Here is a 25,272-nt window from a genome sequence, read left to right as displayed (position 1 = left end):
TGTTGTCAGAAGCTAGAGAGAGAGAGAGAAACCATCCTGCTTATCAGAATGTGCACCCTGCTTCTCACGGCCACGGTAATGAGCTCAGACAACCTTGGGAGGGAGAAGGGAGTATGAGTCATGCCTGCTGGAAGAATGAGAGGTACTAGAGAGGGAGGGGTGGAGACAATTCTACCCATAGAGATAAAAACCCTCGCACAATGTAAGGAGAGGCTGATTCCCTCTCTTGTGTCAGTCACTCTATGTCTCGGAGTGTACTTGCTTTTAGTAATAAATTTCTTGCCGTTCTATGCTACACAAACTCTGTCTCTTAACTGAATTCTTTTTTCAAGAAGACAAAGAGCCGAGGTACAACATCATTCCTGGTAACATCTTTCTGGTGCCATGACTCGGATCCACTGGATTCAAGATGCTTTTTCTTTCTTACTTATGTCCCTAACTCTTTTCAATGGCCAACCCACTGTCTGCCGCACAATTTGGTGGGCATGGGATGGACCTTTAAAATCTTTAGGATATCTGCTACCTTAAAGAAGTCTCCCGTGGGAGGATGACTCAGTCAGGGTCTGGGACAATAGGCTGAAGTGCCACTGAGCGCAGGACAAAGATCCTGCTCCTTGCAGGAACATGGTTCACAAGCATACGCTAGTCCCTCCCCGCAGCAATTCCCGAGTGCAGCCACTAGGTGGCTCTGCTCTCTGGGCTCTGGGCTTTCCTTCCTCCCTTAGGACAGCCACAAGCTGCTTTCACTGTCTGCTTTCTTATGGAGACTGCTCCCTTCAGGGCTATCTCCAACTTCTACCATTTCCACGACTGAACCACTCCAAGAAGGCCTTAGCCACACTGGGGGCGAGGGTCGGGCACCTAAAAGCTGCTGGAGCTCCCACAGCTGGAAGACTATCATGACAGGATGAATTGGTCACGGATGGGGGAAGAGAGGCCATAGGCGCCCCGCCAGACTGAACACAACATCCGTGCACCGAGGCGCACCGTCCCACAAGCATACACTCGGCCCTTCCCTCAGCAATTCTCTACGATAGGAATAGTACAGCCTCCCAGGAGTTGGCACCTTCCACTTTATCCCTGGCCCATTTTAGGTGCCCCTTTTTACTTCCCGCCTTACTTCTGCCACAGAAATCAAAGCTCTGTCTATCTGTCTCTCTCTCTCTCTCTTTTTCTCTCTCCCTTGAACTCTGCCCTGGAATGGCTCAAAATGAGTGACAGGAACAGCTGCGAGGAAATTTGTGCTTGCTTAGCCTCCCTTAAGCTCATTTCCAGCCCCCCGGGATGAACCTATCTTCTTCTGTCCTCACAAAACAGCATTTTTGACTTCCGCAAACTCTTCTGGCACCTCCAGGAGCCAGGGAACTTAGACCTATGTCTCCAACTAGCCCATAGCCCACTCTTTCTGCCCCACCTGCCATTTCTCCTGTTGTGTTTATACAACCCCCACCGTTTGGAGCCCGTCCCCCTTTGGTACTGGCAGAAACACCTCTGCCCAGGGTCCAGCCCACTTGGTCTGGGTTTCTGCTTCCTGTGCCACTGCCTGTCTTGTCCTTCTCCCCGGACTCAGTCTGACTCCTTAGACTCCGGACTGGTGTGGTCTTGGAACTGGACAAAGACTGACATTGATTGCAAAGAGAGATCTCTCTATTACCTCCTAAGAGATCGGGCTGACCTATTTGAACAGTCCCTTCAGGGACAGGCTCTTAGGGCCATTATGGGTAGGATCCTCTCTGAGATCTGGACAGATAACCAAAGGCTTAGATGTATGGCTACATCTAAGAGTTCAGAGTCACAGCCACTTTGAAGGCTGGCTGCGTCAGGCAACAGGCAACCTGCAGGGAATGCTTATGGATAAAGGGACAAAGACCATGGTCTCGCCCCTCCCGACTACAAAGGGGAGAGGAAAGACAGTGGGCTCGCTCCCCAGCAAGCACGAGATGAGGTGCACATTAAGTCCGTAGCTTGGGGAACGTGAGGTGAAGCACGCAGTAAGGATGTGTATAATTCTGTAGCTCAGGGAGGGGAACAGGCCCGTCCCACGGTCTGAGATGGGTGACACTCTGCCTCGGAAGGTATTTTGGACCCAGGGGATGAAGAGGGGATGCCCTTCTCCCCCGCCTCCTGCTCGGTCTTTTCTTATAGACGGGTAACCAGAGCTCCATCCCTCAGAAATCCCCACTCGGCTGTATTCTACTAAATTGGAACAAGTTTGACCCTGAGATGCTAAAGAAGAAGAGGCTCATCTTCCTCCTCAATATGGCTTAGCCTCAATATAAATTAGGGGATAGAAAGCTGGCCTGAAAGTAGCAGTCTAAACTATAACACCATCTTACAATTGGACCTCTTCTGTCGAAAACTAGAAAAATGACAAAAGTGCCTTATTTCCAGGCCCTTATGTCCCTCAGAGATGACTCAGTCCTCTGTCACTCCTGTAAGATAGACCCTTCAGTTCTACCCTATTAACTGATCCACACAGAGGGTCTGGTCTTGGGGACAGCCCAGCAGATGTCCTCCAACCCCCTCTCCCTAAGGGACCAGAGGAGATGGCAGCTCCTCAGACCCACAGGGGCATTCACCTCCATGCCCAGGGTCCCCTTGTGCCCCAAAGATCTTCCCCGTCCAGGAGATAAGCAGAGGCCTAATAGGCAGATCTAGGAGAGTGCAGGTCTCCTTCTCCATGCAGGTCCTCCTCCAAATAAAGACAGACCTACGGAGCGACTCCAACAACCATAAAAAATATTTCAACAGGTTTCAGAGGCTCTCTCTTACTTTGGACCTCACCTGGAGAGACGTTCATGTCATCATAGGGAAACACTCTCTAAAACAAAAAGGGAGACATTTATAGAGGCTGCCACCTGCTATGCGGATGGTCTCTATCTGACTGACCCTAATTTTCCAATAAAGGCCATGGCTATACTTAACGCTGACTCCCACTGGGTCTATAACACCCCAGAAGGCACTTAACAACAAAACCATCCAGTTCTTTGTTTAACTGAGGGCATGAGACAGGTAAGATTAAGCCAACTAATTACTACAAGCTAGCTACTATTGACCAGAGCCTCTCTGAAAACCCCACGGTTTTTCCTAAGTGACTCAGGGAAGCTCTCACTAAATATACAAATACAGATCCTGATTCTCCTGAAGGGGATTTAATGCTCAAAGACCGGCTCATTACTCAGTCTGCCCCAGACATCGGGAGGAAGGTACAGAAACCAGCACCAGGACCCAGCGCTCAGCTGGGAGAACTCCGTTAGCTTCCTGGGTCTTTTATGGCCAGGACCAAGAGGAGGAGGAAAAGGTCAGGGAGAGAGAACAGGAGAAAGAAAAGCTGAGGAATAAGAAACAGGCTCAGCTAGTGGCTGCTTTACAAGTCCGACAGCCAACTCGGGGTTGTCGAAGGAAGGAAACCCCAGGAGAGGGCTACAACTGTGGAAAGACTGGACACTGGCAACACAAATGCCCAGAGGAGAGAAAGACACGGACACCATGACCCAACTGCAAGAAGTTCAGCCACTGGGGAAAAGACTGCCCGGAGGGCTGAAAGGCCCCCTAGTCAGATCACCAAAGAATCAAGGCCTTGAACTGAAAAGGCCCAAAGCTCCCCCGGCTCACAGAATTGCCACTGAGAGGACAGAGCCTAGGGAGACCTTGAACATGACTGGTAGGACCATAAATCTCCTACTTGATACTGGAGCTGCCTATTCCATTCTGAACTTTCTCCGGTGCTCTCTCTCTCTCAAATCCTACCAAATAGTCAGGGTAGAGGGACAGCCCACGACCTGGGGGTTCACCACTCCTCTATGCTGTTCATGGCAAGAGGCTCTATTTTCTCACTCATTCTTAGTTATGCCAGAATGCTCCAGCCCCCTTCTGGGCAGGGATGCTCTCCGCAAAGTGAGAGCACATCTAATGTTTGGAGTCCTCTCCCTCGTATACTTATATTACTCTCTGAAAAGGAAACCTCTATCCCTAAAAACACCAAATGGTTAGACCTAGGAAACCCAGAAGTTTGAGCAACAGAAATCCTGGGATGAGTCAAAAATGCTATTCCAGTTAAAATTCTACAGAAAGGTCCCTGCCATTACCCCCACCAGAGACAATATTCACTGAAACCCAAAGCAAAAGAGGGCCTGTGGACCCTTATTAACAGATTTCTCAAGTACAGTCTGTGAAAACCATTCTCATTATATATATAAAAAAAAACACCAATCATATATATATATAAAGTTGGGGGAAATATAGATTAGTCCAAGATCTAAAGATCTTTAATGAGGCAGTAATTCCCTCCACCCTGCACTTCCAAATCGATATACGGTCCTCAAGTAGATACCCTGTGGGGACAGAGCCCTGGAGAGTAGTTTACAGGCTCTCGGCCTCACGTGAGGGGGTGCTGGCTCGGGTGGTGATTGGCCTTCGGCTGTGGCCGGTTAGCCAATTGGCCGCTGGTATAACTGCTGCGGCTACAAAGGATTGCCAAGGATTGCCGAGCAGAGCCGAGCAGAGCCGAGCAGAGCCGAAGAGAGGGGAAGAGGAGAGCAGAGAGGAGAGGAACAGAGTTGAGAGAGTGGAGGAGAGTCGTCGGTCGGTCAGTTGGCGGAAAGGCGGACGGCAGGTCACGCGTCCGGTGGGCCCAGCCTCCAGTGAGACCATAGTGGTATGACTCCCCTACCTATGGCTCCGTGGGTGTTCCTTTTCGGCCTCACCATATCCTGCATGCTTGTGTGGGGAGCGGGAGCAGAGACCCCGCAGGCCGCCCAGCCTGAAAGATGGCGCGGCGAGAAGGCCTCCCCGCACGACAAATGGCGCAGCGAGCAGGGTCTCCCGCATGACATACCTCCAGAGACAAAATGGTTTCAGTCCTAGATTTAATGGATGCCTTCTTTTGTTATACCCCTTGACCCTTCCTCTCAACTTCTATTTGTCGTTGAATGGGGCCGGGGTGGACATCAGCAGCAGCTCCCTCCGTCTGTCCTCCCACAAGGGTTTCAGGACAGCTCACCCCTCTTTGGTCAGGTTTTAGCTAGGGACCTAGCCTGCCTGTCCCTGGAGCAAGGAACACTTATTTGATACGTAGATGATTCACTCATTTGCTCCCCCAACCAAGAACTAGCACAACTGCACACATGCAGACCTTAAACTTCATAGATGAACTACTGAAGGAGGAATATTTCTCTGTGCCTCCCCAGACGATGGAGGGGACTTTTGAGTGAGTGCCGGGATCCTGTCTTGTGAGACCGAAAAATGGAAACACGGACCCAGGAGAGGCAAAGAGTTTTAAAGAGGATATTTTATTGAAAGCCGAGTGGGACGGGGATCCCGAATGGGGGTTCCCAGTGACTGAGGCAAAAGCTCTTACTTTTATACCTTTCCTTGCTTGTTTGGGGAAGGGGAGCTTGCTCCTTTAAATGAAATTCGTCTACCAGGTTTGTTCTGCTTGCCCATCCAGAAGGAATTAGCAAAACAATCCACTCTTATCTATCAGATCTGCTCCGTTTGTCAGGCCAAAAGGAATTTTAAGATTAACTTCAAGGCCTTGTTACATTTTGTCCTGGAGTGAAGGAGTGATTTCAAAACCTGGTATTTTAGGATATGACTGTCTTTGTTTATTCCACCAGGGACCTCCCTGTCTGCCTAGGGACATGCTAGCTAACCTAGGCTGTAAGGCTCACTAGGCTCTAAGGTCTCTGAAGCAAAGGTGCAGCCAGTCAGTCAACAGGTCCAATGTCAAGGACTAATCCTTACCCCGGGAGAACCAAAGTTGTCCCCTGACAGGGCCAGGGCAATGACTCAGCTGTCCTACAATAACAAGGCAGCCCAGAACATTCCTTGCACTCTCAGATTACTGGTAGACTCTGGCTAATTGGATGTGGGCTCAGAGTGCAGCCTCTATATAAAGCCCTCAAAGAGAGTGAGGAACATGCCCTCCTCCACCCACCCACTTTGTTTGGAGACAGGTTCACTCTTACACCATGAAAAACAACCTTGGGAACAAAAAGGGAGAATACCACATGTCAGCAGAGAGAAGAGGGGGAGACAATCCTACCCAGAGTGATAAAATATTCACACGATGTAAGGAGAGCCTGCTTCCCTCTGTTGGGTCAGCCCACTGCATGCCTGGGAGTGTACTCATTTTTACTAATGAACTACTTGCTGTCCTATGCTACACAAATTCTGTCTCTTGACTGAATTCTTTACTTCAAGAAAACAAGCAACTAGGAAAATATCATTCTTGGTAACAATATTAATGTACATGATTCTTCATAATGAAATGTATCAACATTTGGAAGATCGGCATAAGTCAGTGAACCCATAATTTACAAATAAGTAATGTGTGATGTTACAAAATTATACATTATTTATTATGATAAAATGATTGACAGTGCAAAATAGACCAATAGATCTTAATGTAATAGAGTAAAAAAGTATGTTTCTGGGGCCGGTGGCTCAGGCGGTTAGAGCTCCATGCTCCTAACTCCAAAGGCTGCCGGTTCAATTCCCACATGGGCCAGTGGGCTCTCAGCCACAAGGTTACTGGTTCAACTCCTCGAGTCCCGCAAGGGATGGTGGGCAGCGCCCCCTGCAACTAAGATTGAACACAGCACCTTGAGCTGAGCTGCCGCTGAGCTCCCGATGGCTCAGTTGGTTGGAGCGCGTCCTCTCAACCACAAGGTTGCCAGTTCGACTCCCTCAAGGGAGTTGCTGTGCCCCCTGCAACTAGAAACAGCAACTGGACCTGGAGCTGAGCTGCGCCCTCCACAACTAAGACCGAAAGGACAACTACTTGAAGCTGAATGGCACCCTCCACAACTAAGATCGAAAGGACAACAACTTGACTTGGAAAAAAGGCCTGGAAGTACACACTGTTCCCCCAATAAAGTCCTGTTCCCCTTCCCCAATAAAATCTTTAAAAAACAAACAAACAAAAAAGTATGTCTCTGTAAAAATAAGTAAATAAATAAATAAGCCAGTAAATTAATTAATTAATTAAATAACAACCTCAAGCAAGATTGTAATGGGGAGGGCGTGTCAAGGGAGCTTTCACTGCTACATCGCTAGTAAAGCACTACAAAAAGAACTCCTTGGTTATCACAGCCCTCCAAATTTATTTTATAAAAGAAGTTCCTCTGCTTTCTGCTGGTGAGACAGGTTACTTAGTATGGTTGCTAGGTAGGGGGTGGGGGCTGGTGAAATAAACAAAAAAAGCAGCCATATCCTGAAACTCCAGGTCCTGAGCCAGGACTGGGCCAGGAGAGGCTGAGTGTCCTGGTTTCAGCACGCCCCTCATACTGCCTGCAACCCTCTGCTCCAAACCCACTTTATGAGGCAGGAACTCCCACAGAGGATTCTGGGAGTTGTGCTTCTTTCTGCTTTCTAGTGGCAATGACAAAAGTCCTGTTTATCCCCACCTGTCACCGTTAGCTCAGCTGAACCCCAGAGTGCCAGCCTGGTTCCACAGCCATTATCCTTTATTAGTCATGGTGCCCTTATTTTGGAGTGGTCTGTTCTTATCTTACCCAAGGGCTGTTGTCCAAATTCCGGAGGTGGGAATCTCCAAATCAAGAGCAAGCACAAAGCCCATCTGGCTGCCAAATGAGAAGGTGAAATGCAAGCTGCCAATCTCCCCCAACCCCCACTGCCCATTCAGGGATTGAAGGAGGGGGAGGAGCTGAACCCTTCCATTTTCAAGGTGGCAGGACAGAACAAAACGTTCTGGCCTCACTTCCTCCCAGCCAGACTGTGTGTTGGTGAGCGCGGATGTTAAAAAACACACACACAAAATAAACCCAGTGGCCTCCTGAGGGAAGAAGTCTCAGAGGGCGGAAAGGCAAATGTCGAGGTTCTCAGCATGACCACTGGTATTTTGGGGTTTAGACCATTTCAATACTAAGAGAGCTTGATTCTGGCAGCAGCGACTACTACCACACTTGTCTTCTAGGGGCCTGAGGTGGCTTTTGTTCCTACATAATTTGCTTCAAAGCTATAGCCCATTCAGCCACCATGGTGGGGATATGGGTGGAGTCAGGACTATTGTAATTGAACTTGCTCTAAAGCAGCTCAGCGGGAGCAGCTACCTCCAGCTGCCGCCAGTTAGGGTAGTGTGACAGACTCTTCTCTGGGCACATACTTGCTTTGCCTCTGGGTCACGAGCGCCACACTGTGGTCCCTTTTGGGCCTGAGTCTGGATCTGTTCTGTGAAAACGTGCTGTATAAATTAGCACCATCCTCCGCCACTTTGACCTACAGAAATGTAAGATGAAAACATTTGTGTTACTTAATGTATTTAATGCCTGGTAATTTATTGCAGCATCATAGTGAATGAATACTGTATGAAAACTTAAAATGTAACAGATTGTTTAACAGATTGGTGGATAAAATATACTAACTGTACATTTCAGTATGAAGCTTTTAGAGATTTCCTTTACACATTTAACATTTCAACTATCTAGAATTCATTTTATATATTTTGTGAGATAGCAATCTTTTCCTCAAAAATCGACCAAGTGAGACTGTCACTTCCAGAAAAACAAATGACAGTTGTTTTTGTTTGTTTGTTTGTTTTTGCCATATAAGAGTGAACATTCAAACAAGAAAAATAGAATTTTGGAAAACATGTATCAGTGGCTGTGAACTTCACAGCTTCCCAATACTTAAGATTAATGGTAATATGAATGAACATTACATTATGAAATGTATCAATATTCGTAAGGTGTGCATTAAGTCAGTGAACCTGTTACTTTCCAATAACCAATGAATGATGTTACAAAATCATGCATTATAACAGAATTTAACATGGAAGATAGACCGATGTATTTTAATGTAATAGTCTAAAAAAATTTAGCTGTGTAAAAATAAATAAATTAACAAATTAGTAAATTAAAGACCTCAACCAAGATTGGAATGGAAAGGGATGGTAAGTGGAGCTCTCATTGCTACATAATGACAAAGCCTTACAGGATGAAGTCCTTGGTGATAAAAGCACTTCAAACTCATATCTATTAAAGAACCTCCTCTGCTTTCTGCTAGGGACTTTCAGCATGGCTGTCCCTTTGTGTGACTTGAGGTTCTGCATTGCAAATTAGTTTTTCCCCCCGAATTTTTTTCTTGGAGGAAAATCTAGCAAACTTCTTGTTTGAGGTAAATACCTATATTATTTCAGATTGTACACGGCAACTTGAGACAGGTTAGTTAGCATGTCGTTAGGCAGACAGGAAGGTTCCTGGTAAAATAAACAAAGACAGCCATATCCTAAAACTCCAGGTTCTGAAGTCACTCATTCATACCAGGACAAAATGTAACAGCGCCTTAAGGTTGATAAATTATCTTGTAAAATTCCTTTTGCCAGACAAATGGAGCAGACTGATAGATAGGAATGGGTTATTTCATTAATCTTTCAGGGTGGGCAAACAGAACAAACCTGATAGATGAATTCCATTAGAAGGCACCAGCTCCCCTTCCGCAAACATGCAAGGGAAGGTATAAAAGTAAGAGCTTTTGCCTCAGTCAGGGGGCACCCCCATTTAGGAATCCACTCCTGGAGTTGCATTCCTTTGCTTTTACAACTCTTTGTCTCTCCTTGGTCCGTGCTTTCATTTTTCGGTTTCACAAGACACGATCCCCGCACTCACATGGGAGAAAAAAATCTACATCAGTCAGTTGTTTCTTGTTCAGCTTGTACACAATAACAAAAATATCCACCATTATCTGATCAGTATATAAAAATACCTTCACAAATACATACCTTTGTGTAGCCATTTCTTTTATATACGTCCACAAAAATAACACCTGCAGATTGAATGCAGAGGAAAATAAGAGAATCCACCTATTTTCTATAAAGCCATATATTTAAAAGTTTCCCCTGAAACCCACAAATACTGTAAAATGCTACTCCTCACTAATTTTCTAGGGAAACCAATTTTTATAAAATTATAATTTGTGCTTTAAGCTACAAAAATGTAAGGTAAAAAATTTGTGTTGCCTTAAGCCATTAAGTGTGTGTAATTTGTTACAGCAGCATACAAAACAAACACTGCATGGGTATTTAGGATGTAATAGATTCTTTAACATATTGATGGACAAGGGATATTAACTCTACATTTCAGTCTGAAACTTTTAGAGCTTCCCCCCACCCACATTTAGCATTTTATCTATCTAGGATTCATATTAAATATACTGAGAGACCCTTTCCCCTCTGTAAGAAATAAATAAATTGAGAGATAGCAATCTTTTCATCAAAAATCAACCAAGTGAAACTGTCATTTCTAGAAAAACAAGTGACAGGTTTACTCCCAGGTTGACCGTGAGGATTGGCTATGTCCACAGTGTATGAGATGCTTTGTGGGGGCTGACCTCTTACAAGGGGTTTCATCCTTGTGGGCTCTTGTGCCTGTTGAGACCACCCTTTGGGTTTGCCTCTTGTGAGGCTAACCAAGTAGTGCTCTGGTGTGCTCTGAAGCTGGCCTCTGGGTGTGTTGTTTCTGGTGTTTCTTGGGAAGGGCTCCTGTGCAGGCCAATTTCAATCTTGCCTGTGACCAGCCCAGGGCTACCTGGAAGGCGCTACAAAGCTATATGTAGGTGCTGGACCTGGAGGCATGTGGAGGTGGCCTCACTGTGAATTGAGGCTGTCTGCCACCAGTATTGGGACAGCTTAGCAATAGGCCTGAGGCCCCTTAGTCCTGTGCCACCTTCCAGCTGCCCCTACGGTTCAGCAACTGAAAGAGCCTCCTTAAGTGCATGAGCCAGGCTTGTTGACTGTGGCTCTGGCAGTGCAGCACTGGCTGCGAGGGGCAGGGTCCCAGGGAGTCAGGAGGCATGGCCAGTGGTTTTTACAAGGTTAATGCAGGTTCAGTTCTAGTGCCAGTGACTGGCCTGTCACAGCTTCACAAAATGCCCTGAGAACACTGCAGCCAGCCATTACTCACCTCAGGCTCACAGATGCCTTAGAGATGCCCAAGAGAGGCTGCAGTGAAAGTTGTGGTTCACTTTCCACCACTAAAATGTCCTTGGGCAGCCATGGGCCATCTGTTGCTGCAAAAGTCTTCCGCAGCTTGTGGGCTACTGCTCAGTAGCCGAGAGTGCCCCAGGTGACGCAGCACTAACTGTGTGGGGCAGGGACCCAGGGCATCACCACGGTGGTGCTCATGCATGGATTCCATCAGACCAATGTGATCTCAGGTTTGGCCTTTTGGGGGAGGGTTCAACAGAAAAGATGACACCCTCCTGTAGGCTATACGTGAGCCAGGCTCCACACAAAGATAATGGCTGTTGTCCCTCCAGCCCTCGCCTTGCAGCCACGCAACTCAGTCTTTCCCATATGTCCCATATGTCTCTGGTGTCTCTTGAGTTGCCATCCCTCTACCAGAGACCGGGTGAGTGTTCACAAGTGAGTCTGTGAGCGGGCCCTTTAAGAGGGCATCTGGATTTCCAGCCACCTGTGTCTCACCGGGAGGAGCAGACAGAGACCTTGCTGATTTTCACTGCCAGATGTGGAGACTCCTCTTCCCAGCACAGGACTCCTGGGCTGGGGAGTTCGGCATAGGGCTGAGACCTTTCGCTCTCCAGGGGGGAATGTTGCCACCGAGCTTTCCCTCCTGGTGTTCAACCATTATCTGTGGGTTTGGGGTCAGCCCATTTCACATCTCCACCCCTCCTACCAGTCTCAATGTGGCCTCTTCTTTATATCCTTAGTTATAGGGGTTCTGTTCAGCTGCTCTTCAGCTGATTCTTGAACTTGATTGTTCTAGAACTTGTTTGTAATTTTGGTGTGATCCTGGGATGCAGTGGGCATAGCATTTACCAATGTAATCTGCAATCTTGGACCTCCTCCCAGATTACCAATTCTTAACACTCTGCATAATCTCCATCATAATTGGAGTCCCAACGCTTCTTAAAAATTGTGAGGTGTCAGTCAGTTTTCATTTGAACTTGCTGCTTACCCTGTTTCCCCCAAATATAAGATCTAGCCTGACAATCAGCCTAATGCGTCTTTTGGAGCAAAAATTAATATAAGCCCCAGTATTATATTATATCATATTATATTATTTATATTATATTATATTATATTATATTATATTATATTATATTATATTATATTATATTATATTATAGACCTGGTCTTATATCACAGTAAAATAAGACCAGGTCTTATATTAAGTTTTGCTCCAAAAGACACATTCGACCTGATTGTCCGGCCAGGTCTTATTTTCAGGAAACACGGTATAAAAACCCTGAGCTTCTTCAGTCATCGAGACTGTCCAGGTGTCTCTCAGTTGGAAAAAAACAAAACAAAACAAAAACGTGGCTTGCCCACCCAATCTAGCCCTGGGAAGAAAATCCAGATTTCTCAAGCTCACCCCTTAATGGGGAAATAAGGATATGTGTAGGTGAGGGATTTTAATTAGGTATATACCTTATACATCCAAGAGCTAGAGCTAGTGCCTGGGCCTGGCCTTTCATATACCTGTCTTTTTCTTCCTGGTCCTCAGGTGCACGATCTGCTGCTGCCTGATCAGCAGGCTTCCTGTATGCAGGTCTTGAGCAGCCAGGACCCTCCAATCATAGAAGGGTCAGAGAAGCAGTTCCCAATACTCTGCATAAACCCCATCATGCAAGGAGTCCCAGTCCTCCAAAAATCATTGGGAGGCAGCTTTAAAGCAGCAACACAGTCAGTTCCCATTTGGACTTGTGGCCAATTGGAGTCCTGGACTTCTCTAGCCATCAAGACCTTCCAGGTGTCTCTCACTGGCAGAAACCATGACCTACCCACACAACCTAACACTGACAAGAAAGTCCAGATTTTCCCAGCTCAGGCCTTAGTGGGGAAATGAGCATACATATAAGTGAGGGCTTTTATTTAGTCATATGCCTTGTACACCCAAGAACTATTGCCAGCACCAGGGGCTGACCTTTCCTGATACTTTCCTTTTTTCCTAGTCCCAGGTTACAGTGACCTGGCCCAATCCAAGCATGCCCAGGAAGTGCCCTGTCACCCAGCCTTTGGCAGTCAGGGCCCTTTATGCATGGGGGGCTCAGATGGGCAATTCCAAGTCTCCTTCCTAGCCCCCAGGATGGGGGAAACCCCTTAGTCTCTCAAAAATCTTTGTGAGGCAAAAGCTTTAAAGTGGTGCCAGTCAGTTTTTATTTTGTCTTTCTGCCTGATTTGGTCCGGAAATCTCCAGCCATCAAGTCTGGAAACCTGCTAGCACAGCAGATGCCAAAACCCCAGGGTCAAGTTGAGAGGCCCAACATCTTCAAACAATTTGCCTTCAAGTGGCTTGTAAATTCTGAACACTGAGCTTGCCACTCCCACACAGCTCAGAGTAGGGGGAAGTGACTCATCCCAAGACTAGGAAATGACTGGGGGCAGGGAGAGGCAGTCAGAGGACTTGCAAAGGGACAGCTGTGCACCTGCCCCCACATCCCAGCCGAGCCTGTGGAGAGCAGTTGCACTTACTACTGAACTGAAGCCACAGTCCAAGAACCTCAGGCTTCTTGCACTAAATAAAATTCAGAAATACCCAGGCAGACTGTGGCATGAAGCTCTTTAGACGCTGGGATTAGAGCTAGGGAGCTCTTGCTGATTTCTGCTGTCCTACCCTGCTGGTCTTCAGGGAGCACTGTTCCTCCAACATCTGAGGGCCTGAGCCAGAACCAAGGGCAGCTCTCAGACCAGAGTACAGTGGGTCTCATAGGGATGGTAAAGACCACTGAGATAAAGGCTTGGGAAATTGACCCAGGCAGAATCCAAACCTGACAATTCCTTGGGGGTACAGCTTGGCTCTCTGCTGTCTTGTTCCAATAGCACTTTCTCCCCTTGCTCCAGAAGCTCTTCCTATTTGTCCAGATACTTCAAATACAGGCCAAGAGAGGCTGAGCCCTCCTGCCCCACCCCTGCCTAGTCCTACAGTTCCGTTTCCTGCCTTCCCAGCAGGAGAGCAGGGAACTTCCCTGGTCAGCCCCCAAGATGGCCTTATCTCAGAAACACACAACCAAAACTTCTGTGTGTAACAGATACCACTAAATAGTAAACAGTGGAATGGTGGCATAGGGGAGGACTTTACTTTTCCCTCTGGCCCCTTGTCCCAAGGTCATGACTTTGTCAGTTAAGGACAGCTTGGGGCAAGGCCAGTGAGATTAAGGGGCTAGGAGAGTGGGAAATAAGCAGGAGCCCTGGGATGTGAGTGCTGTGGAGCAGCCTCGGGCAGTGGCAGGTAGAAGACCCTTAAGAAATAAGCATGGTCCCTGCCTGAAGAAAGCACTTCGCTATGTGGGTGACGTTCACTCACTCTTGAATCATCTCTCATGTGTCAGGCACTCTGCTTAGTTACAGGATACAACTGAACAAGAGATATGTGGCTCTTGCTGTCATGGAGCTGACATCGGAAGGCAGAGGACACAAACGAACAGTAAGCAAAATGCATAATTATAAGTTGCAATAAGGAAATGGAAATTGGGAGGGTGCCGAGACAGTGAATATTGGGGAGGAAGAAGCAGGTTTAGATATGGTGGGCCAGGAAAGGAGGCACTGAGAAGGTATTTTTCGTGAGGCTGAAGCAGTGAATTACGGGAGGTTTCCCCTGGCCAGAGTCCCTTTCCCTTTTTTTCATACAGCATTCTCGGTTCCCTTCTCTGCTCTTGATCCACAGGGGCTCCTGGAGTCAACATGTGACCCAGATCTGGCCAATTAGGACACCTTTTCCTACTCTAGCCATGGTTCAGAGATGGGCACAAATCAGGGAAAAGAGTCAGGCTGAAAACGCTGGCTGGGCCATTGGACAAGAAGCATATCCCTTTTTGTCTGAGGGGGCTAAATGAGGATGTAAACCTTGAACAGCCAGGGGCAGTCACATAGATAGAGCCTGCTGAGAATAGAGCCAACCCCAAGGAAAGCAGAGCTGACAAGTGGAGAGGGAGAGAAAGAAAATGAGAAAGGGAGAGAAATCTGTTGATCAAGCCCTAATGCCATTTTTGATTCTCTGAATCTGCACCAGGGGAGAGGAAGAGAAACATCAGCATTCCCCAAAGCTCTCTTCAAAATCATCCTCTTTCATAGTCTCCTCTCTGCTATCCACTCTGTATAAAGCTGGAGGTGGGTGCGGGACCACAGTGCAGGGCCTATTTGGAACCTCATCTTGGCAGGTCCTGCGAGCACAGGGAGTCTCCTAATGTGTTTTTGCATCTTCACCTTTGGGCATGAGCCCAAACTCTGAGATAACAGAAAAGTCCCATTTAACATCCTGTTATGTGAATGTTGTATTTTTCTAAAAAAGAGGAAAATGATGCTTAGAGCGAGGTTAACTTGCCAAGAACAGACAGCTGGTCAAGGACAGAGCAGAATTCACAACCAGGTTTATCCAGTTTCAAATCTCCCCCCCCCCTTTCTGTTATGTCAGCCTGGGGGGTACTGTGGTCCAGCAGGCAGGGCCAACAAGGTGGGGGCAGACACAGGCCTACAGGGAGCCAGGTAGCTCCTAGCATTGAAGCCGCAAGCAGCTTGGAATTCAGGGTCTTAACCAGCTGCAGCAGGCTGGGGACAGGGCAGTCCCATATCCAGAGGAAGTGACATCCATGGATGCAGGGACCTGGCCCATAGGCAGATGAGCTGGCCAGCTGTCAAGGTCTCCCTGCATCTTGAGACGCTGTGTGCATGAGAGCGGGCCTGCAGGACCTGCCAGCTGAGCTCTCCTGCAGGATGCTCTTTGCTTTGCTGGACCCGCATAACCTGGCTTCTTCTCCGCCTGAGTGTGGAGCCACCAGAGACTCTCCCGGGTCAGTAAGTCTCAGTAAATCCATGTCCTAACTCAGCCACCTGGTGTGTGCCTTGGGCTTGCGGCTTCTCAGGCACAAACCTTAGAACAACTCAGACTGAGCCCAAAAAATGAGGTCTGGAAGGTGTAGCTCAGGGTCTCAGGTTCCCATCACGAAATGTGTACCCACTGTGTACCAAGCCAGGCACTTCAATATGTCACTGTTTATCATCCATTTAGGAAAATGACCACCAGCCAGAGCTGATGAGACCAACTGCTCGATACCTTCTTATCCTGCTTTTTTGGGTCAGGACTGCCAGCCATGAGGGTGTGAGGCTGAGGCTGGCCAGCAGGGAGCCCCAGCTGTTAGGGCAGAGGAAGGCATTGTCAGGAGCCAGGCCCAGGAATGCTCTCCCACATCCATCCCAGCCTGGCCCTGGCCCGGCCACCTCATGCCTCTCCAGAATCCTCACCGGCTTCTTGGCCTCCACCTTACACCTCACCCCGATCCACCACAGCTGCCATTGTTTTCTTGATTATTTACTGTGTTGCTGCCAAATTAATGTTCCAAAAACATGTTTTACAATGGCAGCTTTTTTCTACAGAGGATCTTTGAAATTTCTTGACCTGGCATTTAAAGTGGTTCAAAAGTGGCCCTAGTAAACATTTTCAGCTTTATTTCTCCTTTCTTTCAGACGTGTATCCCATATGTGTGTCAGATTTCTCCTTCCTGATGCCACACCTTGGTTCAGGCTGTGTCTCTGCCAGACCTGCCCTCCCCTCTCCATCTGGTTAATAAGATAACTCGCTCACTCAGTCAGTCACCCTTTCACTCGTCAGGTGTCTCAGGCCCTTGGCCTGTGCTGGCCATTCCTGGGCAGCTTCAACGACCTCACCCCTTACACTGTGACTGTAACCCTCACTTACTAACCTCCTGGATGAGACCTTATCCTTTTCCCCTGCTCCACTTAACTATAAACCCTTCAAGGGCAGAGGCTGTATCTTGCCCATTGCATAGCTCCATGGTGCCCTGCTTGTGGCAGGAGTTAATAGATGTGTGTCACATAAATGGGATAAACACAGACTCTGGTAAGATAGCACTACACACTGGCTTGAGAGGCTAGAGCTTAGACCCAGCTCTGCCACTTACTAGCTGTGTGACCTGTGTAGAGCCACTGCTTATCTCTGGGCCTCAGGACCCCCACCTGTATCATGGGACTGCCGTCTTTGTCCTGGCTGCCTTAGTGGGCTAAGGTGGGTGGGAGACTCTGTGCAGGTGTGGACTGCTATTAACATAGTTTCCTGTTCAGGCAAGATGTATGCTGGGGGGCAGGGATGTGTGTTGGGGGGTAGGGGGAGATGACTGGGTTTCTTGAAGCCCCTTGGCCATGAGAGCTGAGTTGAGCAAAGGCGATATGAGCCCCCTCCCCCGACCCTCCCTGCCAGCCCAGGGTGGTAAGGTGGGGGCAGTAACCAGCAACAAGCTGCACACACGTCTGTCTGGGGTGTGGGTGAGATGCTCCTATGTTCCTGGCTTTCTGCCAGTGTCCAAGGACAAACGGGAGCTCTTTAGCCCGAGGCTGCCTATAAGGGCTCTGTGGTCATGGGCTCACTTGGCTGATTTGCAGTCCAACAGTGTCCAGGCTGCCTCCAGGGATGGGGAGGGAAAGGCGAGGGAAGGGGTTGGAGTCGGGGCATTTTATCATCAAGGGCTCCCTGTGATGGTGGGAAGGAGCAGCAGCTGAGCCCTCTGAGCCCGCAGCCTCACTGTCCAGACAGGAAGCCAGGGCTCACACAGGAGGAGGGACTTGCCCAAGGTCACTTGTAGTCCTGTGGGTTTGGGAGACAGAGAAGGTGGAATTTCAGTTCTGCCACTTACTAGCTATGAGAACTGGAGCAAATCACAACCCAAGTCTTATTTTCTATAAATGCTAATGAGGAGTTACAATTCTAACACTTTACAGCTGTGAGGTTAGAGAGGCTGGTGTGCGAAAGGTGCCGATTGCTGAGGGGCAGCTCAGGCATCTGTGCCCCGGCCCAGCGTGATGCACAGGCCGTCAATACCTTGAGCTGTTCAGGGGAAATACAGTCCTGTTTCTCAGGTGACAAAGCTGCCAAAGGCTTTGGGAGAGAATCGCGTCAGACTTGGGCCTGGAGCAGGACGTGACAAATGGAAGATCCTGCGCGTCAGGACCCTGATTCCACGCAGGTGAGTGGCTTGGGGCCGGGGCCGACCTTCCAGCCCTTCCTTTCCTTCATTTGCTCATTCGTTCCACAGGTCTGGATAGAGCGTCCACTCAGGAACAGTCAGACAGGACTAAGACCAGTTGCTCCCCCTGACGTGCTCATAGTTTAGTGGAGACACAGAGCAAAGAGACACCATCAGAGTGGGACTGTGATTGGAGTCATGCCAAGAAGCAGGGGACGCTGACGGAGTGGAGCTGCTGAAGGCTCCAACTTCCTCTTTTTCTTGTTTTAATTGCAGAGCATGTTTTCATAGCTGAAATCAAGTTGTATGTATAGTAATTTTATAATCTGCTGTTTTGTTCAGCATAAAGTCATAAACATTTTCCCCATATCATTATTAAACTCATTGTAAATATTTTCTGTGGCTGCAGCCATTTTCAGTAGATCAATGCCATAATTTAATTGTGCTTGGATATTTAGGTTGTTTGGGGGTTTCTTTCTATGATGAATGATACTGTTACAAACATCTTTGTACATAGACTGTTTCTCATGTTTCTTGTTATTTTCTTGGGGTAGATTTCTACTGATGGAATGAATTACTGGACACAGACTATCAACATTTAAAAATTCCTCAATAATCCTTGATACCTGCCGCCAAGTAAGTTTCTGAAACGATTTTCTTGGTGTACCCTATAGTATTTGTGGCATTGTCAGTGCCTGAGTCCGTACAGGGTTATGAGAAAGATGGAGTGGGGTGGAGGATTTGAATCACGCAGACCTGAGGTCCCAGTCCCAGCTCTTTCACTTACTAATCACGACACTCTGGCCACGTCGGTTCTCCCACCTCGGGGTGGTATGACAGGGGTGGCAGTGCTGTCCTCGAGCAGTTCTGTGAGGACTGGAGACAGTGACTGTAAAGCTCAGCTCAATGCCAGGCGCATAGTAAGAGCACAGTAAGTGGTAACTGCTACAGTACGGTCACTTCCCAGTCAGGACTGGTGTGAATTCATATCTTCTGGAAGCTGCAGCTGCACAGTGAGGCCTCAGCTCCAGCCTCCACCAACCCAGGCACATGTGCCCCTACATTGGCCAAGTTGGGAGCCTCAGGAGCCTTACAGAGAGTACAGCAGAAGGCAGAGGCTAAGGCCAGGGGCCAGAGACAGTAAACAAAAGACTCTGGGGGCAGAACAGAGGGAGGAAGAGAGCTGTCTGAGAAGGGGAGCAGGGAAGGAGAGGGAAGAGGTGGGGTATAGCCCACAGGAAAAATCAAGACAAAGGGGATGAGATCCAAAGGGAAGGATGGTTCAATATCAGGATGTAAGGTAAATGCAGGTACCAGGTTACCAGAGGTTGGCCAAGGGCAGCAGCGGGCAGCAGGGGCTCTGACAGGCTGCCCGGCAGCTGGTTCTACAGCTAGTTCACTGTGTGACGCTGGACAAGATCCTCACCCTCGCTGGGCACCTTCTCACCCATCTGCACCTTCTCACCCATCTGCAGAAGTTGCTGGGTGTCCTTCCACCTTCGACTCTGCTAACTCTCTGAAGAGGTGAATTGCTCCCCATCTAGCCCTCTAAGTAATTTTAAACACCTACCAAACAGTTTCTCTGCTGCAGACAGGAGGCAAAAACTGCCATGGGTCTTTTGGAAGAGTGGGAAGACCTTTCTGGAGGATTATTAGAAAGGGGAAGGGCAGAAGTCAGAAGGAAGGGGCTGAGAGAAAGAGAGAGAACAGCCAGAGCAGAGTGCAGCAGGCAGATCCTAGGCAGACGCGAAGGAAACTGGGAAGTGGTGCCTGCTTTGGCCGATCAAACCCCACGTTCGTGCTGCTTGTCTGGAGGAACACGGCTTGATTTTCAGCCTTCACCTATCACTTTGACTGGGTACCGTTGTATTTCGGGTTGGGTTTTGCAAGAACAGACAGAATTTGCAATGCATGATGTTTATTAGTATCAAAGAAAAAACATCCAGCCTAACAGAAAATGTATAAGAGTTTATTTGAGCCAAACTAACGACAATTGTCTGGAAGCAAAGTCTCAACAGATTGAGAAAATGCTCCGGAAAATGGCCGTTTTGCAACTTATTTTATACATTAGAATCAAAGGAGGAGGGTCATGAAATCCATTGGTTGTAGAGAAAGCAAAGTGGGGAACTCTCTGGGATTGGATAAAAAGCAAAATGGAGAGACACACACTTCTTTTACATTGGTGGGTACAGGATAGTTAATAGCATTTTATAGCACAGAGAGGTGGTATTTGGGGAACAAGATAACAATGAGGGACTTTGTAGTTTCCTGCCCTGGTGTGGTGGGTTGTGCCCTGAGGGGTCTGGAAGAAGGTTGACTCTGACATTCCAAGGATATATTATCTTAGATGCAAAAAGACAACAGACAGACTCACTTAAAGTAAAGATTGAATTTTGTGAAGGAAGCTACAGGCCAAGAATGTGACTTCCTGCCATGGCCCACCTTAGCTGTGAATTTTTATGTTCATGCCATCCTACGTGGTTATTTTTAGTCTCCCAAGCTTGTCACGTTTAACATGTGGCCCCTTTTCCATCCATATCAGAGATCCCACTGGTGAAAGGAAGAGAAAGGAAGCAGCACTGGGCAGGGGAAGTCAGCCTGTGTTTCAGGCTTGAACAAGTCTCAGCTAACCCAGCACCAGAGCACGTAGTGCTCATCAGAGTTGTGCAGCCTCAGATCCAAATGAACGGGTCTGTATACTCCTGCTTCATCAGTCACCAGATTTGGGCTGCCCCAGGAAGGGTGTGACCTCAGGTAAGGCCGCCTCCTGCAGCAGAGGCAGGCTCTGAAGGAGCTGACAGCTGGAGACTGACTGCTGACCACTCTCCCTGCAGCTGGACAGCTGGGCCTTCCTTGAAGAGGGATCTGGGCAACACATTTTAACATTTCTCATACCATGTTCAGTGAACCACCTGCTCAACTGTACATGACAGCCCTGTGGGAGAGAAATTTTAGAGGATACAAATCTGTTCCTCATCCAAGTGCTTTGAAAAAGGTGGGTAGGGAAAAGAAAATGCAATAGCAGATAGTTGCATTTGTACCCAGGCTGGTCAGGAGAGTCAGACTCTGTGAGCTGCTTCCTGATGATCTGGCCTGGCGGTTTCGAAAGGCCTGCTCTGCCCTGTCTTACCGCTCGCTTGTCTCCCACCCTGTGCTAACTCCTCAGGCTGGTAATGAAGCAGGGCACAGCTGGGCCCTGTGCTCAGAATGCCTCCGGGATGCTCTGCCCCCACCCAGGTGGCTCCGACTGGCCTCACAATGGCCAAATCTGGGACATTTGAGTATCAAATGATATAATAACAGTAACAGATTATAACCCATTGAATGAAGTAGAAATTCCTGAGTCCTCCTCATGGGGAGAAGGGAACACTCTCTTCTTCAGTAGGGCGCCTACTGATAAGTGTGGATGCGATGGTGCAGATGGAAAATCACCAATGGATGACAAAGCTAGTGGTGAAGTTGGGATGAGGAACAGGATACGCATATTTACAAAGTCTCAAGGAATTTTCCTATGAGATATTTATCAATAACAAAGGGGAAAACAGTAATTTTATGGTGAAGAAAACTGGTGGACACTACCTCAATCCAGTGATCAAAGTTAGCATCACCAATAATGGGACAAGCTGACATCACATGCCTCCTGGTGTGATGCACTGGAAAGGACACAAAATTACTTATATGATATTCCTGCCAAAAATGTACGATCTAAATCTAATCATGAGGAAAGGACTAGACAACAAACCCAAAGGGAGAATCATTCTACAAATGATGGGCCTGCAATTTTCCAATGTGTCAAGGTCATAAAAGTCAAGGAAAGACAGAAGAACTGTAACAGATTAAAGGAGACCAGAAGAAAAATAACAGACTTAAAGGACATTACAATTGACAGAGTTTCATTTAAATGTGGAGTGCCAACTAGACAATAGCCCTATATCAATTAAATTTGTTAGTTTTGAAGATTGTGCTGTGGTTATGTAAGAGAATGTCCTTGTTGTTAGGAAAATACAATGATGAATTTTGGGGTGAGGAGATACCATATCTCCAACTTAGTCAAACAATATAAGAAATTAATATGCAAATATAAAAATAGAGAGAAAACAACAGTAAAGCAATTGGGATAGAATTTAAACAATTTAATAATCTGGGTAAAGGGGACAAGAAGGATTGTGTACTCTTTTTTAAAAAACTATTATTTAAAATCATAAAAAAAAAAAAAGAACCATGAGAAAATATGCCTCTTACAGATAAGTCCAAGAGGGTACAGCTAAGGACTGGGCTTGGGAGGAAACTAAGGAAATGGGCACCTGTACCCCGAGAATGTGTCCTCTCATGGTCTGAGGAGAGTCTGTTGTCAGGCTCCTTGGTTCTGCTGAGAAGTCCTGAGAGTGAGGCTTTTCCAGCCGATCCTGAGAAAGCACAGGCCAGGTGTGCGTCACCACCATGGGCTGAGAACCTGCTGTGTTCAGGGTCTGGGCTAGGTGTCTTTTCCTGTTCTCAAACACTGGGCTAGGCACATTGGAAAAATCTTCGTTATGCTTTAGAGCAACCCTGTTCAATACATAGGCTCTTCACCCCCATTTTCTGGGTGAGGAAGCTGAGTCCCACACAGGTAAGGCTGCGGCCAGGATTCTAACCTTGCTCTTCAGGCTCTAAGTCTAGTGCTCCCGGCCCCCACCCTCGCCCCTCCTGCTTCCACGCTTTGGCAGACATCGCTCCCTTTGCCTCATCCATGGTCCTCTCCTTGTATCTTAACCTAGAAATATTCTGTCCCAGCAAAGACTGAAGTCAAGGTCTCCCGCTGATGGGGAAACTGACCTTAAAATGGTTCCCTGCCACGTGGAACTGAGCTAAAATGGTGGCCCCAGTGGAGAAAGAAGTCCCCAGCCTCAGCCTCAGCCCACTTCCGCATAACCCCCTCCAAGCCACACCTTGAGCCAATCACCAGATGACACCTACCCCTTCCCCGACTCAAGGAAGTCCCCAACTCATAAAAACCTGCTCAAAACTTTGCTAGGGGCTCAGTCTTTTGGGAAGGATCTCGCTGAGCCTGCCGATGTAATAAAGCTGTGTTCTCCCTGATCTCTACGTGCCGCTTGAGATTCTCAGTCCTTGCTGTTTTTCTGCAACATTTGGTTCCCTGACCGGGAAACCCAACTGCACTGGCCTCTTGCACCACTGGTGTGCAACAGGGAGCCACAGAGCAACAGGGAACCTAAGAAAGGTATAAAGGTGGCCCATCCTGCCGATTTCGGCGGACCCTGAACCAGACCTTCCCTGGTGACCGCGGCCCGCGCCTCCCAAGCTGGACCCGCTGAGAGGGACCAGGGACAACCAGCCAGATCCTCCTGTCAGACCAGGTAAGCCCCGGGACCACTGTCCAAGTCAGTCCTGTCCCACATGACAGAAGGGTAGCCTGATCACCTCCCGTTGAGTCCCACTTTGGACTCCAGTTAGGGCCATTCCGGGGGAGTGTGTCTTTCTTCCCTGAATGAGTGTGTGTGTGCTTGGTCCCGAACGGGATTCTGTGTGGATCCATGGCCTGTCGGCTACGGAACCTGAATGAGCCCCAACCTGCGTTTCCGTGGTAGCGTTGTAAAGAATAACGGTGATTTGCACTCTCGGGGTGCGACCTGGCCTGGGGTTTATATGGGCACACCTTAGCCAAGATGCACCCTAAGTTCCCACAAGGGAAACGGCCAGGGAGGTGCCTGATTGAAACCCTTCCCTTGTCCACGTGACACCGAACATCATGGGAGGGAAACACGGGAAGTCCACATTCTAGATTGCATGTTAAAGAATTTCAGGAAAGGTTTCGGAGGCGACTATGGGGTCAAAATAACCCCCATGTATCTCCACGTTTTATGTGAACTGGAGTGGCCAGGTTTTGATGTGGGATGGCCCCCAGAAGGTACTCTTGACCTCCCCATGATTCACCAAGTCTATGTAGTTGTCACCGGGACCCCAGGATATCCAGACCAGTTCCTTAAGTTGACTCGTGGTTGGAAATAGCCCGATCCTTTCCTCCTTGGGTACGGTTCTGCTCCAATAGTAAGGGACAGTCCAGGGTCTACGTTGCATGGAACCCATGAGGCCGTGCCCAGAAAGACATGGCTAAGGCCATTTACCAGGGGGACCCCGATGAAGAGCTGCTACCACCTCCCTACATACCACGGCCAATGGCTGATGTGGCCCCGCTGCTTCCAGACACTCTGCTTCCAGCCTCGGCCTCCCTGTGGTCCCAACCCAACCAGCCCAGAGCCCGACTTCATAGGATTAGCGGGAATCGAGTCGGACTAAAGAGGACCAGGCTCATTCAAACTCGGCCCCCACGAGCCCACGGTTGACTTAGATGTAGGGGGCCAAACAGTTAATTTTATGGTAGATACTGGAGCGGAACACTCAGTAGTCACCACACCGGTGGCACCACTCGGGGACCTCAGAGTCACCATAATGGGAGACACCGGGGATCAAGCTAAGAGCCGACCATTCTGCCAGGCTCGGACTTGTAAATTGGGAGGACACACCGTGTCACATGAGTTCCTCTACTTACCGGAATGTCCAGTTCCCCTCCTGGGGCGTGACCTCCTTACCAAATTAGGGGCCCAAATCTCCTTCAAACTATCAGGCCAAGCCACCTTGTCTCTGCAGCCTCAGGTGGAAGGATTTATTCTTTCTATTATCACACCGAGGGATAAAGAATGGAGGCTTCATGGCAATATAAAACAGAACCCGGAAGCCTACAGGGCCAATTTCCCGGAGGTTTGGGCTGAAGATAACCCACCAGGGCTTGCAAAACATAAGGCCCCAGTTTTAGAGGAACTGAGACCCGGAGCCCAACTCCAACAGCTAGGCCAATACCCCATCTCCAGGGAAGCTCGGGCAGAGATTCAAAAAAACCTCGCCCATCTCAGAGCAGCAGGGATACTCGTAGAGTGCCAGTCACCATGAAATACGCCTCTCCTGTTGGAAAGGAGGCCTAATGGAGAATACTGGCCAGTACAAGATTTAAGAGCTGTGAACCAAGCCACAGTCTCCCTACACCCCGTAGTCCCAAACCCATATACTCTCCTCAGTTAGCTGCCCCCGGAGTCCGGATGGTTCACCTGCCTGGACCTGAAAGATGCATTCTTCTGCATTCGGTTGGCGCCCCAGAGCCACTCACTGCTCACCTTTGAATGGACTGAACCTGATACCTGCCGGCAGCTCCAGCTGACATGGACTCGGCTCCCACAGGGCTTCAAAAACTCCCCAACCCTCTTTGGGGAAGCGCTAGCCTCAGATTTAGCCACCTTCCCTCGAGAACAATACCGCTGCACT

At 48.3% G+C, this 25,272-nt stretch overlaps 1 long non-coding RNA gene across 3 annotated transcripts; it reads left to right on the top strand.

Moving 5' to 3' along the window:
• Window positions 1-4,513: 4,513 nt before the first annotated feature.
• LOC109438576 (uncharacterized) lies at window positions 4,514-23,520 on the top strand. 3 transcript variants are annotated; one of them, XR_012494886.1, is made up of 5 exons: window positions 4,514-4,657; window positions 14,324-14,405; window positions 17,849-17,955; window positions 18,510-18,591; window positions 20,498-23,520. It is a non-coding gene; the product is annotated as an uncharacterized LOC109438576 (long non-coding RNA). The 3 variants fall into 3 exon arrangements; XR_012494887.1 differs by lacking the exon at window positions 4,514-4,657 and adding an exon at window positions 6,902-8,251; XR_012494888.1 differs by lacking the exons at window positions 18,510-18,591; window positions 20,498-23,520 and adding an exon at window positions 18,025-18,348.
• The last annotated feature ends 1,752 nt before the right edge of the window (window positions 23,521-25,272 follow it).

The sequence above is a fragment of the Rhinolophus sinicus genome, linkage group LG03, assembly GCF_036562045.2.
Source record: "Rhinolophus sinicus isolate RSC01 linkage group LG03, ASM3656204v1, whole genome shotgun sequence".
In the NCBI taxonomy this organism is placed as follows: Eukaryota; Metazoa; Chordata; class Mammalia; order Chiroptera; family Rhinolophidae; genus Rhinolophus; species Rhinolophus sinicus.
The sequence above is the reverse complement of the archived record's forward strand: the minus strand, read 5'-3'. Positions and strand labels throughout refer to the sequence as shown.